Raw genomic sequence first — 15,336 nt, forward strand, 5'->3', positions numbered from 1 at the left:
AGATTTCAAATTTCTGGATTCTCAGTCAAATGTAGTCTGCAGACCACAGGCAGCATGCTTCCTAACAAAGATCTATTGCTTTTTTGTCTCCACTTGCAGACTAGTTCACTCTAACCTGAAATTTTGCTGGAATTTTGTGATACAATTGTTTGCTGGAAGTTTCGAGAAGCAGCCAGCACACAAACACCTTCTGATTTTTTTCCCACTTATTTACCCAGGGCTACAGCACTGCCTGGTACTTCTTATCTTCCAAAGTATAGTTAACAATATGTTTTTCAGAAATAATTTCAACTTTTATTTTCGATTCAGGAGGTACCTACACAGGTTTGTTATGTTGCTGTATTGTGTGATGCTGAGGTTTGGGGTACAATTGATCCCAACACCCAGATAGTGAGTATAGTACCCATCAGTTAGTTTTTCAACCCTTCCCCTGGCTCCTCTTCTATTAGTCCCCAGTGTCTATTATTGCCATCTTTAAGTCCATAAGTGCCCGATGCTTAGCTGCTGCTTATAAGTGGGAACGTGTGCTATTTGGCTTTCTGTTCCTATGTTAACTTGGTAAGCAGTATTTTGACTCAATGCTTTGCAATCTCTTAACCAAAGTCACCAGGCTTCCAAGCTCCAAAGTTTATATCCCCTCTACCTCTACTGAATCAATGCCATATTTTAGATTTTTTATTTTTTTGCATTCTACTTCTGTCAAATTTTGGCAGTTAATACAAATAATAAACAAGGACCAGTGCCAATTTTGTTAGTTTTCAAAGAAATTTTTAAAATAATGAAAAAATAATAAAACAAGTACAAATTCAATGACAAATAATAAATGTGAAGTAAAACTGGTACTCATGCATGCATATTGGCAAAATCCCGTTTTCATTTAATTGAGCAACACAGATCAAGACTAATAAAATATTTTGATATGCAGTAACATTGATGCAAACCTTTTAAAGAAATAATAAACTTTATATAAAAACAATGTGTATGATTTGCTTCCTGTCATCGACAAAAATAGGAAGTTACTTGTCTTAGTCTGTTTGAGCTGCTATAACAGAATACGATAGACTGAGTGGCTTGTAAACAAGAGAAATATATTTCTCACAGTTCTGGAAGCTGAGATGTCTGAGATCAAGGTGCTGGCAGATTTGGTATCTGGTGAGGGTCCACTTTCTGGTTCACACATGGCTGTCATTTGGCTGCATCTTCATATGGCAGAAGGAACCAGGGAGCTCTCAGGGTCCTTTTATAAAGGCACTAATCTCACCTAGGATGGCTCCTTCATGAGCCTAATCACCTTCATGCCCTAATCACCTCCATGCCCTAATCACGTCCCAAAAGCCGCACCTCCAAGACCCGTCAAATTAGGATGAGATATCAACATATCAATTTTGAAAGGGACGCAAACTTTTCATCATTGGTCTACTTGAATATTGAAATGAAGAAAAGTAGATAAGACAATTATAAAACCTCTACTCAACAGAATATTATGTAGCTATGAAAATAATTATGAAGACTATGTTGTCACATGTTAAAGGGCTGATTGTATAAAAGCCAGGATATAAAATTACATGTATGTAATGATTGCAAACAAGTGAAGTAATGTATAAAAAATTATTGGATATGATTATAGCTAATTGATTACAGCTGTTCTATTGAGTGGTGAGATCATGTCATTTTTTTACAATTTCCAAGGTTTTGTCCAGGAAAAATACCAAAATAATTATCGTCTATGAACTGACATGACTTACCTATAAAAAATAATAAACTGAACCTATATTATTAAAACAGTTTAAAAGGTGCATATTACTGTAGTCTGGTGGTTTAGAGTGAAAACGTATTTTGTAACGGTTGGGCTTTATACTACTTGCAGAACAGCTGTCTTTATCCATTTATCCATTAATTATTTTCTATAACTTATTTACTTAAAGTTATACAAACTGCTGGTAGTTAATGTTTTAAATTCCATAGACGTTTACCAAATTAATTCTTAGTCTCCTCTGATAGTGTTTCAGACTCAGTTTAAAATTATTTTTGAAATATACACACCAACATTCCACAATGTATCTATAACTCTTATAAAATGGTTTTCCATTTTCTGTTTTCTTTTTGTTGTGTGTGTGTGTGTGTGTGTGTTCATTTGTTTTTACCGTGAGCTTCTTCCATTTCCCTAATTCTGCCAAACTATATCTGAAGTATTTAAAATAATACATTTCCCTAATTCTGTCAAACTATATCTGAAGTATTTAAAATAATATTTTTTAACTTGCCACAAAATAACTTTGGTATAGCTAATGGTGGAATGTCAATATAAATTTGACAGGTAGAAGATTAAAGGCAGAGTAGATTTTTTTTTTTTTAGAAAGGACAGACATGTTTGATATACACATAGTAAATTCCCTTGGTTTGGGATCCTGTGATCTGAGTTTAGTTGAATTCCCGGCCTTTTGTTTTTCCCTGTTGGAACTCTTATATCCACTACATGAGTCTATTCTTCTCTGTGTTAATACTTTTATAAGCATACTGGTGGCCATTTTTTTATGGGGAAGCTCATGTGCTACATAGTGTTTCTCTTCCAATTGTTTATCTCAAGGTAAGTCTATTTTCATTTGAACAAACTATATTACCTCTCTTGAATAAAGATCACTTTTATAATTTTTGCAAGATAAATTTTTAGAGTAATTTGTAGTAGTTCTGGTAGCTCTCCCAATAATAATTCTAGTACTTGAGTTCACTCACTATTACCCCTCCCTTATATCTTACTATTATCATTTGTCTTTTTCTTCTGCACTTTGGGGGAGCCTCTCAAATTTGTCTTCCAACCTTTGATATTCATTGTTATTTAGTATTTTAGTTTGATTTTTAGTTTTCCTCCACCCTGTCTACATCTATCACACTTACATTCTTTTGTTTGTAACCTTTACATCTATACCTGCTTTTATAATTGTCTCTATTCCTGGGCTGGAACCTTTATCTCTTGAATTAAGGGAATCAATTTCCCAAAATGTTCATCTGGCTTAGTAAATATTGGTATTCCTCTGAATCTTTAGGATATTGATTCTTTTTACTTGCTCTGTAATAATTTTGCCTGAATATTTGTGTGTGTGCTCTCTATATGTGTGTGTGTGTGTGTGTGTGTGTGTGTGTGTGTGTTAACTCATTCTTGTCTTCATAGAAGTCAACACAGAACATGATATTGATAAATAACTAAAATTGGTGATTTGCTCTGTTTACTTGGTTGATGTGAACTCCAAAACAAATGTCTAGCAGACTTTTGTCTAATTCAGATTTGAGGGACAAATGCGAGAACGCCTTACAATTACTAAGACCATTATTTTTTGTATGAAACTAAGAAAAATATTTATTTATTTAAAGATAGGTTCTCACTATGTTGCGCAGGCTGGTCTTGTTGTTCTGTCCTCAAGCAATCCTCTAGCCTCTGTCTCCTGAGTATCTGGGATTATAGGCATGAGCCACCATGCTTAGCAGTAAAAGACTTATTTTTAAAAACTACATCCCGCAATTTCAAATACTTTCACCTTTTTCCTGTGTGCTCTCCATCTACATAATTTAACCGTGGGGATTCTGCTTCCAAGGCCTCAATGTGACATTCTCAGTATCCTTTCTTCCTACCCTTCTCCCTCAGTAACATCAGTTTCCTAAATAACATCACCAAATCCCTAACTCAACACTCCCACCCAACCCACCATATGTGTTTTGTCAAATACTTATGGAATTTAAGTCCTCGAGTATGTACAGCAGGAAAGAGAAGTTTTAACTGGTAGGAGAAATATAGCAATCATGATTTAACACCCAAAAAACCAAAAGTGAGTGACCACTTTTCCAGTTTTTCACTCCATGATTATTATTTTATTCAACAAATGTTTATTAAGCTCCATTATATGCCAGAACTGAGCTAGGTACTGGAAATATCGTGGTAATAATAAGCAAGCAAAAGCTATTATCTCTATTTTCATAGACCTTACATTCCAGTAGGAGAGATAAACATGAATGATCATAATGTCTCTCTTTCATTTTTAATACAAAATTGTGGTAAATATGACAAAGGGAAAGCATAGAGAAAGGGAAAGTAGAGGATTAAGAATGATTCTCTGGGTAGATGACATTTAAGCTGAGGACTGAAGAATGAGAAGGGGTTAACCATGTGCTGAGCATAAATGTGGTTGTCAGGTGAGAACAGGGCTGGAGAGCAGGCAGTGGGAACACAGCCTGCTAAATGCCCGGGGGTAGCAAAGAACTTGGCACCAATCTCATGTGTCTGAAAACGAAACCATTTAGTTAAGGAAAATGAAGCATAATTTTTCCTACAAGTGAACCTGATGCACGGAGGCCATCACCGCTTTTATTGTTGTTTTATTTTGCCAGTTCTGTTGCAGCAAGTAGACAGTAGGTTCTTCTTTATAGTGTCATCATGAGTTTTCAATATTAAAATCCATATTAATAAGTAGTTTTGGCAGAATCTGAAGGAAGATTTGCTAATCAGCAGACATTTTAAGAAGAATCTATCAAGTGGTCATGCATTCCCAAAGCAGAAGCACAGTGCCTAAAAAGACCACAAGGATGACTATTACAGTTGTGAGGTTGGCTTACACCCTTCCATAGGTTTGGCTAGTAAGGAGTCCACAGTTCTAGATAGATCCTGACAATTTGCTTCTTATGCAAAAGCAAAGCAACATTAGCATGGTGATGTCAGCTCCCCACATTCCTGGTTCTACATTATGACACTAACCCAAAAGAGTCAGATGGTGGGTGGCACCAGTGAAGTGTCACTGTGTCATGGAGGAGCAGCCTCTATACCACAGCCAAGCAGGTTTATAAACTTAGTCAAGAAGTCTGCAGCTGTACTCCAAGTGAGGGGAGGTAGAAAAGTCCTTTACTCAACTGAAACCAGAATTATCCTGTGGGAGTCTTCCACAAGATTGAATTGAGAAACTGCCTTACAGCTACTCCTTAAAAGATGTACCTCCCCTTACACCAAAAAGAGAGTCACAGGAATCGCCATCAAGTCTTGAGTCAGACTATGGTCAAGCATTGCCCTGTGTGGAGTTGTGCAAAATTGCCAGGGCACCGTGGCACAGTCACTTGCCTACAGAACCCCCAGTTTGTTTTCAATACTCTTCTAAAATATGTGCTCACAGTGTCCTTTATGATAATCAAAAGAAGTTCATAGCAATGACTTATAGAAAAATAATGCAGACTATTATGATAGTAAAACAAAATGACAACTCTCTTCCCATCTTTCCATATTTATACATATATTTTCTATCATTCTCTCTCCAATATATATTCCTTAAACCACAGGCTTTTGCCCTAAGTTTTGTTATTCAACATGAGTTTTAGGGAGATGGAAATAATTTCTAGACAATTTTAAGGCTATAGACTAACATAAATAGGTACAATTATCTCTGATTCAGAGAAGAGAGTCCTTAACCCTATTAAAGAAACTCAGAAAAGACTTCTGGAAAATATGACACCAAGGCTAATATCTGAAGGAAGAGAATAAATTCAATTAATAGCTCTATTCTTGGCATATAATAAGCATTCAAAGATGTCAGATGAAGGATGATACACAGCCAGTGTTGTGGTTGGAAATAAAGGCCAGGACAAGCCAATGTAGCATCTTGTATAACTCTCTAAGTATTTTACATTTTACCTTGAAGTTGATTTTAGAAGTTAAAATTATATATTTTTAATTTATGATTTAAGATTGTATTTATTTATGCATTAGACAGATAACTCTGGCAATAGGGAGCGTAGGTTCATACCCCACTATCCCCAGCCCCAGGAAGCTAACGCAAATAGAAACAGAACAAAACAGAAAATAAATTAGCAGGGCTTCAAAATAGGAACTGAAAATCTGACTCTAAAATTTATATGGAAATTCAGAAGACCAAGAATAGCTAAGACAATCTTGCATTACACATTCTTACGTGTAAGAAATCTTGCTTTATGGATATCAAGACTTGCTATATGGTAGATAATTAAGAGAGAGTGGGGCTGCATCAACTATAGACACATAAACCAATGCAATGAAATAGATGCCCAGAAAAAGACTTACATAGATATAGATATTTGATTTATGCAAACATTAGTACTTTAGATAAATAGAAGAAAGAATACTCTAGTCAATAGAGAGTACTGGGTTGTTTGGATAACCATATGGGGAAAATGTCTTACCAAAAAAAATTATTCCTAGGTAGACACTAGACATAAATATGGAAGGCAAAATAATAAAGCATCTAAATAAAGATAACAGAGGAGAATATCTTCATGACTATTGTTAGGAAGTAACTTTTAAAATAAAACATAAACACAATCATAAATTTGTTAAACTACTTCAAAGTTAAGTACCTTTAGTCAAACTACACCATTTGAGAGGCTGAAAAACAGGCTACAAAGTTAGATAACTATTTTCTTCATCTATAACTGAACTCATGAATGATATAAAGGACTCCTACCATTGCAAACTGAATTGTATCCTCTGAAGAGTCATATGTTGAAGTCCTAACTTACAGTGTTTCTGTGTTTGGAGACACAACCTTTAGGGTCATAAGAGTGGGGCCCTAGTATGATATGACTGATGTTCTTATGAGAAGAGAGCAAGACAACAGAGTTTGCCACTCTCACACAGAGAAGAGGCTATTAAGGACACAGTGAGATGGTGGCTGTCTGGAAGCCAGGAAGGATCCTCACTAAAATCCAGCCCTGATGGCACGTGGATCACGGACTTTCAATTCCAGCACTGTGAGAAAATAAATTTCTGCTGCTTCAGCCACCCAGTCTGATATTTTGTGATGGTGGTCCAAACTGACTAAGATACCTGCCAGTCAATAAGGAAAAGACAACCCAGCAAGGAGAAAAAGGCAAGAGACTTGAACAAGCACCTCACAAAAATATCTCAATGGCCGATAAATACAACAGAGCAAATACAGCATCAGGGATCTGCACAGGAAAACAGAAGCTACTGTATGTATTCCAGGTGTGAAGTGCTTTATTAGAAGGAATTGGAAGCTTATACAAATATCTAAAGAGCTGGGAGAACTCAGAGAAGCTCCCACTCTCTCAGTCTACATCAGTAAAGCAAATAGTTCCCAAGAGTCTGTGCTCTCTGTATAATAGTTCTCAACAGGCTTCTGTGAATCTCATGTCTGCCTATGAGGCTTGCTACAACCTCTTCTGAAGAATGTGACCTTCCCTTCTATGAATTGCCTCTAAATGTTGGACTTCAATGTGAAATAAGGCAGGTGGTTGTTAGGACTGTAGTCTCCAGCTTACCCTCTGTCATGCAGAAAATATCTTAGCAGGGATGCCAAATTTAATACGATTCAGAACAGTCTTCAACTTTTCAACTTTAATCAGCAACATAGGAAGCAAACCTATGTACAGGTTCACTACACACCCATTAGATGGCTAAAAGTAAAAAGATTGGTAATACTAAGTGTTGGTGAGTATGTTGAGTGATAGTAGTCCTCATAAAAGTGTAGAAGTGTGAATTAGTGTAATTAGCTTAACCACATTGGAAAGCAATTTGGCACTTTCTATTAAGTTGAGCATATGCATATCGTGTGACTCAATCCACTTTTAAATATATCCAACAAAAATATGTAAAAACATGTACCAAAGACCATGCTCAATAATGTCCATGGCTCAAATATTTGTAGTAGGCATACCCTGGAAATAATCCAAATGCCCATAAATAATGCCTAAATTATGGTAGACTCAAGCAATGGTATGCTAAAGAGCAAATAAAATAAGTAAGTTTTGCCTATATGCAGCAAGATGGACAAATTTTAGAAATAATGTAGCCTGAAAGAAACCAGAAAAATATACATACCTTATTATTTCACTAATATAACACTTAAGACAGGCAAGAATGAACTATTGTGTTAGGAGTCAGGAAACTGGTCACCTTTAAAGGCAATAAATCAATGAGGAGGAGGAGGATTTCTGGTTCCTGAATATTATCCATGTCCTAGAAATATTCATATTGTAATAATTTATTGAGTTGTATAATTACATTTTGTTGATCATTTTCTTTATCTTCTACATCATAATAACAAAGGTAAAATATACTAAACAAACAGCAAATATGCAAATGAGTAAACAAGCAAAACTTCAAAATTAGGAAAACAATCTCACCAAGAGAGACCCAACAATGAAAAGCTATAATTTAGTACTTTGTCTTAAAAAGTAACACAAAGGAAATACAATGTTCCTTCATGTCTTAGTACAGTTCCCAAACCTATCCCTGCTGTTACCTCCCATATGTGCCAAATGTGATAGCCAAAAGCTGAAAAAATTCAGGAAATGTTTACTTCATGAGAAGTGGATGCAGGGGAAAGTGGGAGCTTGGAGGAAAGCTCTGAAAGACAAGGGCAGAGCTGTGAAAGAGCAATTATCATTGCCATGTTCTAGGTGGGCAAAAAAAAAAAAAAACATATATATATATATATGTATATGTGTGTTTGTGTGTGTGTGTGTGTGTGTGTGTGTCACCAGGCCTCAATATTCTATAGGACTCTGTTCTGAATTTGCAGAAAGGAAGAGAACATAGAAAGAAAAAATTCTAAGTAACAACCTAATAGAAAGCTGAAAGTCCTTTTAAAGAAAAGAAGACAGATATGCGTGTGGATGATAATTGGTGTTTTTGAAGTAAAAACCCCTGAAATAAAATGATTTGAATATATAATAGAAAATAATTTATTTGATATAAGAGCTAAATCTGTATTTTAAAAGTTTGTGAAAGATGCAAATATCAAGATGTATTTTGGCTGTTATTAAACTTTCGGCATGAATGTGGACAAAGAAAGTTACCAACAAAGAGATCAGGCTGGACTTGGACATTCTTATAACAATAATCAGTATCAGAAGATAACAGATCATGCTCATGAAGTCTTGAAGGAATGGATATTATGGCCAGTTATTTTTTGATTCCCTGAACAAGCATTTTGCAAACATTCAAAAAATTTAGGAATTATTGTGCCCATGATTACTTCTTGGAAAAAAAAAATCCCAAATAACTGAATGATTAAATCCAGAAAATCAGAAGAAGAATGGAAAACTAGTCGCAAAAAATCAGTGAAACACCTAAAAGCAGGAAATACAAGGAGCAAGGTCTGTAGCATTTTGGTTGGGAAAAAAGTAAATAATTGTTTGCCCCATTAGGAGAAAAGTTCCTCAAGTTTGCAGCAATTCAGGAATACAGATCTTACAAACCTTTCTTGTGAAAAGAAGAAAAAAATCTTATATTGAAATCTGAGGTAGGTGGAATTCTAAAATGCCCTTCTAAGGTTCCCAGCCCCTGCAATACACACACCTTCTCCCAGTTATTCAATTCAACACCAATCTAGGTACACAGATTTTACAAATGTAATTAAGGTGCCAGATCAGTTGTTCTTACAATATGAAGATTTCTCAAGTGGGTGTGACTTAATCACATAAACCTTAAAAAAGAGTGTTTTCTCCCACTCGTTGCAGAAGAAAAAAGTCAGAGATGTATAGCATGAGAAGAATGTGGTTCAACATTTCTGGCTTGAAGACAGAAGGCGAGGCAGGCAAGTAGCTTCTAGTTGCTGTGAGCGGCCCCAGCTGACATTCAGTAAGTAGCAAGGATGAGAATTCTGCCAACAATTAGAATTTCTTGGAAGTTGCCTTTTCCCCAGAGCCTCCAGATGAGAACTCAGCCTGACTGACACCTTGATTTCAGCCTGTGATTCCCTGGGCAGAGGACACAGGGAGGCTGTGCCAGTCTTCTGACCTATAGAACTGTGAGTGTTGTGTTACATCATTAAGTTTGCGGTAATTGGTTACATTGCAATAGAAAAATTTAAAATCTCCAGACAATTCAGAAATATATAAACAATGGTAATAGGGTGAGGGGCTGAATTTATATAAAAATAGAAGATATGAATAATCAAGAACAAAAAAACATTAAAAAATCCTGCAGCAATTATTCACTCAATTTTTTTCTGTAAACAAATATCAAGTTCCTATATGACACTATTGTACCAGGCACTGAACCTAAAATAGTGGACAAAACAGGGAAATTTTCTTGCCCTTGTGGAAACATTCTAATAAGGGGTTGGCAAACAATAAACAGAGTAAGAAGTAAAATGCACAACATGTCAGATGGTGATAAGTTCTATGGAGAAAAACAAGCTAGACAGAGAAATGGATGGAAAGTTTGAAGGCAGGACTGTGATTTAAGTCAGGAGGTCAGAACAGTATGGCAATTTCTCAAAAACCGGCAAATAGAACTAAGATACAGTCTAGCAGTCCTACTGCTGGGAATTTATCCAAAGGAAAGGAAGTCAGTATATCAAAGAGATACATAGACTAACATGTCCATTGCAGCATTATTCATAAAGGCAAGATATGGAATCAACTGAGTGGTGTCCACTGACAAATGAATAGAAAAAAATATGGAATGTATATATACACAATGGAATATTATTTGGCCATAAAAATGAATTAAATCCTACTATGTGCAGCAACATGAATGGAACTGAAGGGCATTATATTAAATGAAATAAGTCAAGCACAGAAAGACAAATGTTGCATGTTTACATTCATACGTGGGAGCTTAAAAAGTGGATCTCATGAAGTTAGAGAATAGGATGATGGTTACCAGTAGGATGATGGCTGGGAAGGGTGTTTTAGTGTTGGGAAGATGATGATGAAGACAGGTTGGTAAATGGGTACAAACATACAGTTAGATAGAAGGAATGAGTTCTAACGTTCGATAGCAGAGGAGGGTTACTATAGTTAACAACAGTGCATTGCATATTTCAAAATAACAAGAAGAGAGGACTTAAGATGTTCCCAACATATAAAATAATAGATCCTTGAGATGGACATCCCAAATACCCTCACTTAATGGTTATACAGCCTATGCATCTAACAAAATATCACATCCCATGTAACCCATAAATATATACACATACTTGTGTCAATAAAATATTTAAACCAATCAATCAATAGGGTGGTCAGGAAAGGCCACCCTGAGAAGTTGGCATCTGAGTAAATCTTGCATGGTGACAGAGTCCGAAGCAAAGTGGTTCCAGAAAGAAGAAACACCAAGTATGAAAAGCATGAGGCAGGAACATACCTGGTGTATTTGGGAAGGCCGGTGTGGCTGAAGTGAAATAGTAGGAGATGGGATGAAATGAGTAACAGGGCAAGATTGCATTGGGCTTTCTAGGCCAATGTTAGGGCTTTGAAGTGTTTTGCTCAAAGGGTTAAAATCATTTTATTGTATTTGTAAAAGCATCATTCTGTCTGCTGTGTTGAGATGTGACTGAGGGGCCAGGACTAGAGCAGAGCAGGAAGGCCAGGTGGGAGACTGTGCAAGGATCTGGGGATGAGGGATGGTGACCTGGACCAGGTTATGGCAGTGAAGGTGCTGAACGGTGGGCAGATTCTGGAGACATTTAGGGGGTAGAGCCAGCAGAATTTGTATATGGTCTGGAATTGGAGTGAGGGAGAGGGAGAGAACTCAAGAATGATGAATGACTTCAAGTTTTATGGATTGAGCAAGTGGAAGCCTGAAGCTGCTTATGACCCAAATGGCCAAGACATTAGGAAGAGCAAGCTTTAATCTACTGGAGAGCTGGGAGCTGGTCATATTGTGCTTAAGTTATCATTAAGAATCCAAATATTGCAGAATAGATTGTAAGTGATATAAACCTTCAGAATATGATTTAAAACAGAACAAAGTAAAATAAAATAAAATAATAAACAAAAACCGAAACAGGATCACTAATTTTAGGTGAAAGAAGAGGGGTGGTAGGAGGTAGTGTTTGAACATTCATTTCCTCGCCTTCATATGAGCCATTCATCTACTGCCTGCAACTGAGATATTTAGCTAAAAGAAAATAGACTTAACAACTTAAAGTTTGTTGTAAATCGTTTAAAATTTAATTAGATGAATATTTTAGGGTCACGTTATTTTTTTGATGAGAACCATTATCAAAAATTTAACAACCAATTCATTTCATTTTAAGCAGCATTTTCATTTTAAATTTTTAATTAAAATAAAATAGCATGTCATAATTTGAATGAAAATAGCAAGTATAAATTCTATTTATAATAATATTAGTTTGATCTCAATCTGGTTATCTGATATACCTCTATATTTCTTTATGAATAGAGATGTCTGGAATTAAGGTAACAAATTTAACAATAATTATTTCTAGTTGATAGAATTTTTTTAACTTTATTTTTTATGTTGTATGGCTTGGATTTTTTTAAATATACAAATGTTTATAATCAGTCAATATACATTTGTTACAGTATACATTTGTTACCATTGTAGGTATGGGTAATAAAGTACAGGTAATAAAAGTATTTTCTATTTCCATATTTAAAACATTGCAAAATAACAATTGAATGACTGAGAGTATCTCTGGGAAACTGATTTTCAAGCGAGACTCATGACTACAAGTATCTATATTTACCAGGTCAGTGGTGGTAACCTTATAAGTAAACACCACTGTCTGAAGTGATTAATATATAATTCCGTTCGGGAAAGTGAAAAGTGAATACAATCAGTTTTGTGGACCAGTAGTTTAACACATTAATTGATGAAACTGGATTATTCATTGCCAGAATTCTTGACACCATTTTGGGATGACTTAATCCAGTGTCCATATTCATTCACCCAGAAGAGCTGAGTTGTTTGATAGAGTTTCACTGTTTCCTCTTTCTTATGATTAACAAATGATGAGTAATCATGGCTATTCGAATAGGTAATCTACATCCTAAAGTTTTGACATTCAACATGCCACTAGTCACATGAGGCCATTTTAATTTAAATTAATAATAATTAAACTAAACTTAAAACTTAGTTTCTCCTCACACTGGTATTTTTCAAGTTCTCACTGGCTAGTGGCTGCCACTTTAGATGGTGCAAATATATAATATTTCCATCATTTCAGAATGTTTGAGGGGACAGTGCTGGTTTAAAATCAATTTGTTCCATGAGGAAAGTTTTTTGAAACGTTTTCTAAAGTGCATTATCTCCCTTTTAAGTTATTTATCTAGGTCATTTTGAAAACTGTCATTTCGTAAAAGAAAGACATATATTATCTTGTGATTTGACAAGTTTAAGAATTTGGAATAGAATTACAAAATAACTTGTGAAAAGACATTAAAGCTGACTTCAAATGATGATGTCCTTGTTAACAAAGTTCTGGTCTTAGGGCTAGCAACAATCTTTTTTTTTTTTCCTACTTGAGAGGCTTCGGCAGGAGAATCACTTGAATCTGGAAGGTGGAGATTGCAGTGAGACAAGATCGCACCACTGCACACCAGCCTGGGTGAAACAGTGAGACTTTGCCTCAAAAAAAAAAAAAGAAAAGAAAAGAAAGAAAGAAAAAATGAATAGTCTTCAAATCTTGGTCTTTGAGCCCACAAGAATTGTTCATAGAGTTTATTTATAAGTCTAGGTTAATGACAGGAGATCACATAAATTATGGTTCAGATTAAATGTAAAATCTTTGTCATTATTTTATACTTTTTAATGAAGTATTTTACAAAAGTTTATAAAATATCTACTAAACATATTGAAAATTCATTCTCAAATATTTGACTTAATTTTTCTGTATCTGGAAATTTAAATGACAGCTGAATCAACGACATTTAAAGTACCATGGGAGATGATTTTTTCTTAGGACTAACTTTCCCCACTAGAAATCCAGGATCTGATCTAAAAATGGCAGTCAGCCAACCAACCTCAAGGATTAACTTAAAATATCTCTTGCTTACTAAGCAAAATGGCAAGGCCCTAGATATTAGAGTTTATTTAATTTAATTTCCTCTGCCTACAAATAATCAACACCTCTCACCATAACTGGGGAAAAGCATTTATATTAATGAGTAATTCTGTTGACACATATTTAATACTGCTGCTTTATATTAATTGCTTTTCAAAAATAATAGTACTTATGGTTTCCAGAACCACAAACAAATCATAATCACCAGCATTTAAAGTGGATTATTGTGTGAACTTGGAATTGCTTTCTGTGAACATTCCATAAACTTGTGGGGAAACTGATGTTGCAATTGGTTATTCTTTACACATTTTGTTTCAGAATGATTCCTTCTCCTCAGCATTAGTTCAGGTATTTGGTTTCATAACATTTTTTGAGTTTTTAAATATGTGTTTGCAAACACATCGTCATCGTGAAGCATTAAGGATAAAGACATGATTTAATGTTTTATGTTGTATGAATAAAAATGTAGTCTTCTAAATTATATTTCAGGAATTAAGTGTTCTCTTATCTCTCTTAATGTTTGTTTATAGACTAAAATAAACAAACCAATTATGAAGTAGCAAAAGTAAAATCAGATTTTATAAAAAAGAACCTCTGAGTCAAAATATTTGGTTGAATGATTATCGGTCTTTTTTCTAAATTGCAAAGTTGTGTATACACATTTTCCATCTCTGTTAGCAGTTTTGAATATTTAATAAAAAGTACTTGGGATAAACACTGGCTTTACATAATTATTGCTTTACTACTGAGGTTGAAGTTTAGCCCAGACAGAAAAAATCTAGATGCCTTAAGAGATAAAATTCCATAGGCTCATGATCCCCTCTTTTGAAAGATATCATGAAAACAAAGGAATAAAGTCAGTGTTGGACATGGGTGTTTGGTGATACACATGGACTGTTTAACTTCATTGTAGGGGCTTGAGAGGATTCCATGCCTACTGGAAATTTTGGGATCCCCAAGGATCAAGAGTGACCCTGTGTAGGCTGTTTGCTATGTATTGTTATTTACAACACAGCATAAGGAAAGATGGAGATGAAGACTCAGTAATCTACGAAGGGCTTGCCCCTCTGTTGACACCTAGGGTGAAATCTCCAACTCACTATTTTGAATAACCCAGTTAGTTATCTCCTCAGCATATTGGAGGATCTGTCTCCATTCTCTAGCTGCACTGAACCCAGTTATACTGGCTGCTTTCAAGAGAACATACCCTGCTGAGCTTAAATCCCTTTCTTTCATGAGTTGGGAGATCTAGATGCTTAACAATACCAAAATAACAATGATCTGTATGAAAAAGCACCATGGAAACAAAGTTAAAAGTAAAATAATAGACTGGAAAATATATGTAACAGCATATAACAGAAAATAATTAGAATATGTCATCATGCTGATGAAGATTTTGGTAAATTTGTATCTCGTGATTGTTGATTAATTTAAATTGCTTCAGTTTTTATTTTCTACAATAGATCTTGGCAGTCGTCTAGCTGTTGAAACTCATAATGCACTTTTCTTATTTTTTATTTTATTTATTTATTTATTATTATTTTTTATT

This window comes from Rhinopithecus bieti, unplaced genomic scaffold, assembly GCF_001698545.2.
Source record: "Rhinopithecus bieti isolate Rb0 unplaced genomic scaffold, ASM169854v2 scaffold_1070, whole genome shotgun sequence".
In the NCBI taxonomy this organism is placed as follows: domain Eukaryota; kingdom Metazoa; phylum Chordata; class Mammalia; order Primates; family Cercopithecidae; genus Rhinopithecus; species Rhinopithecus bieti.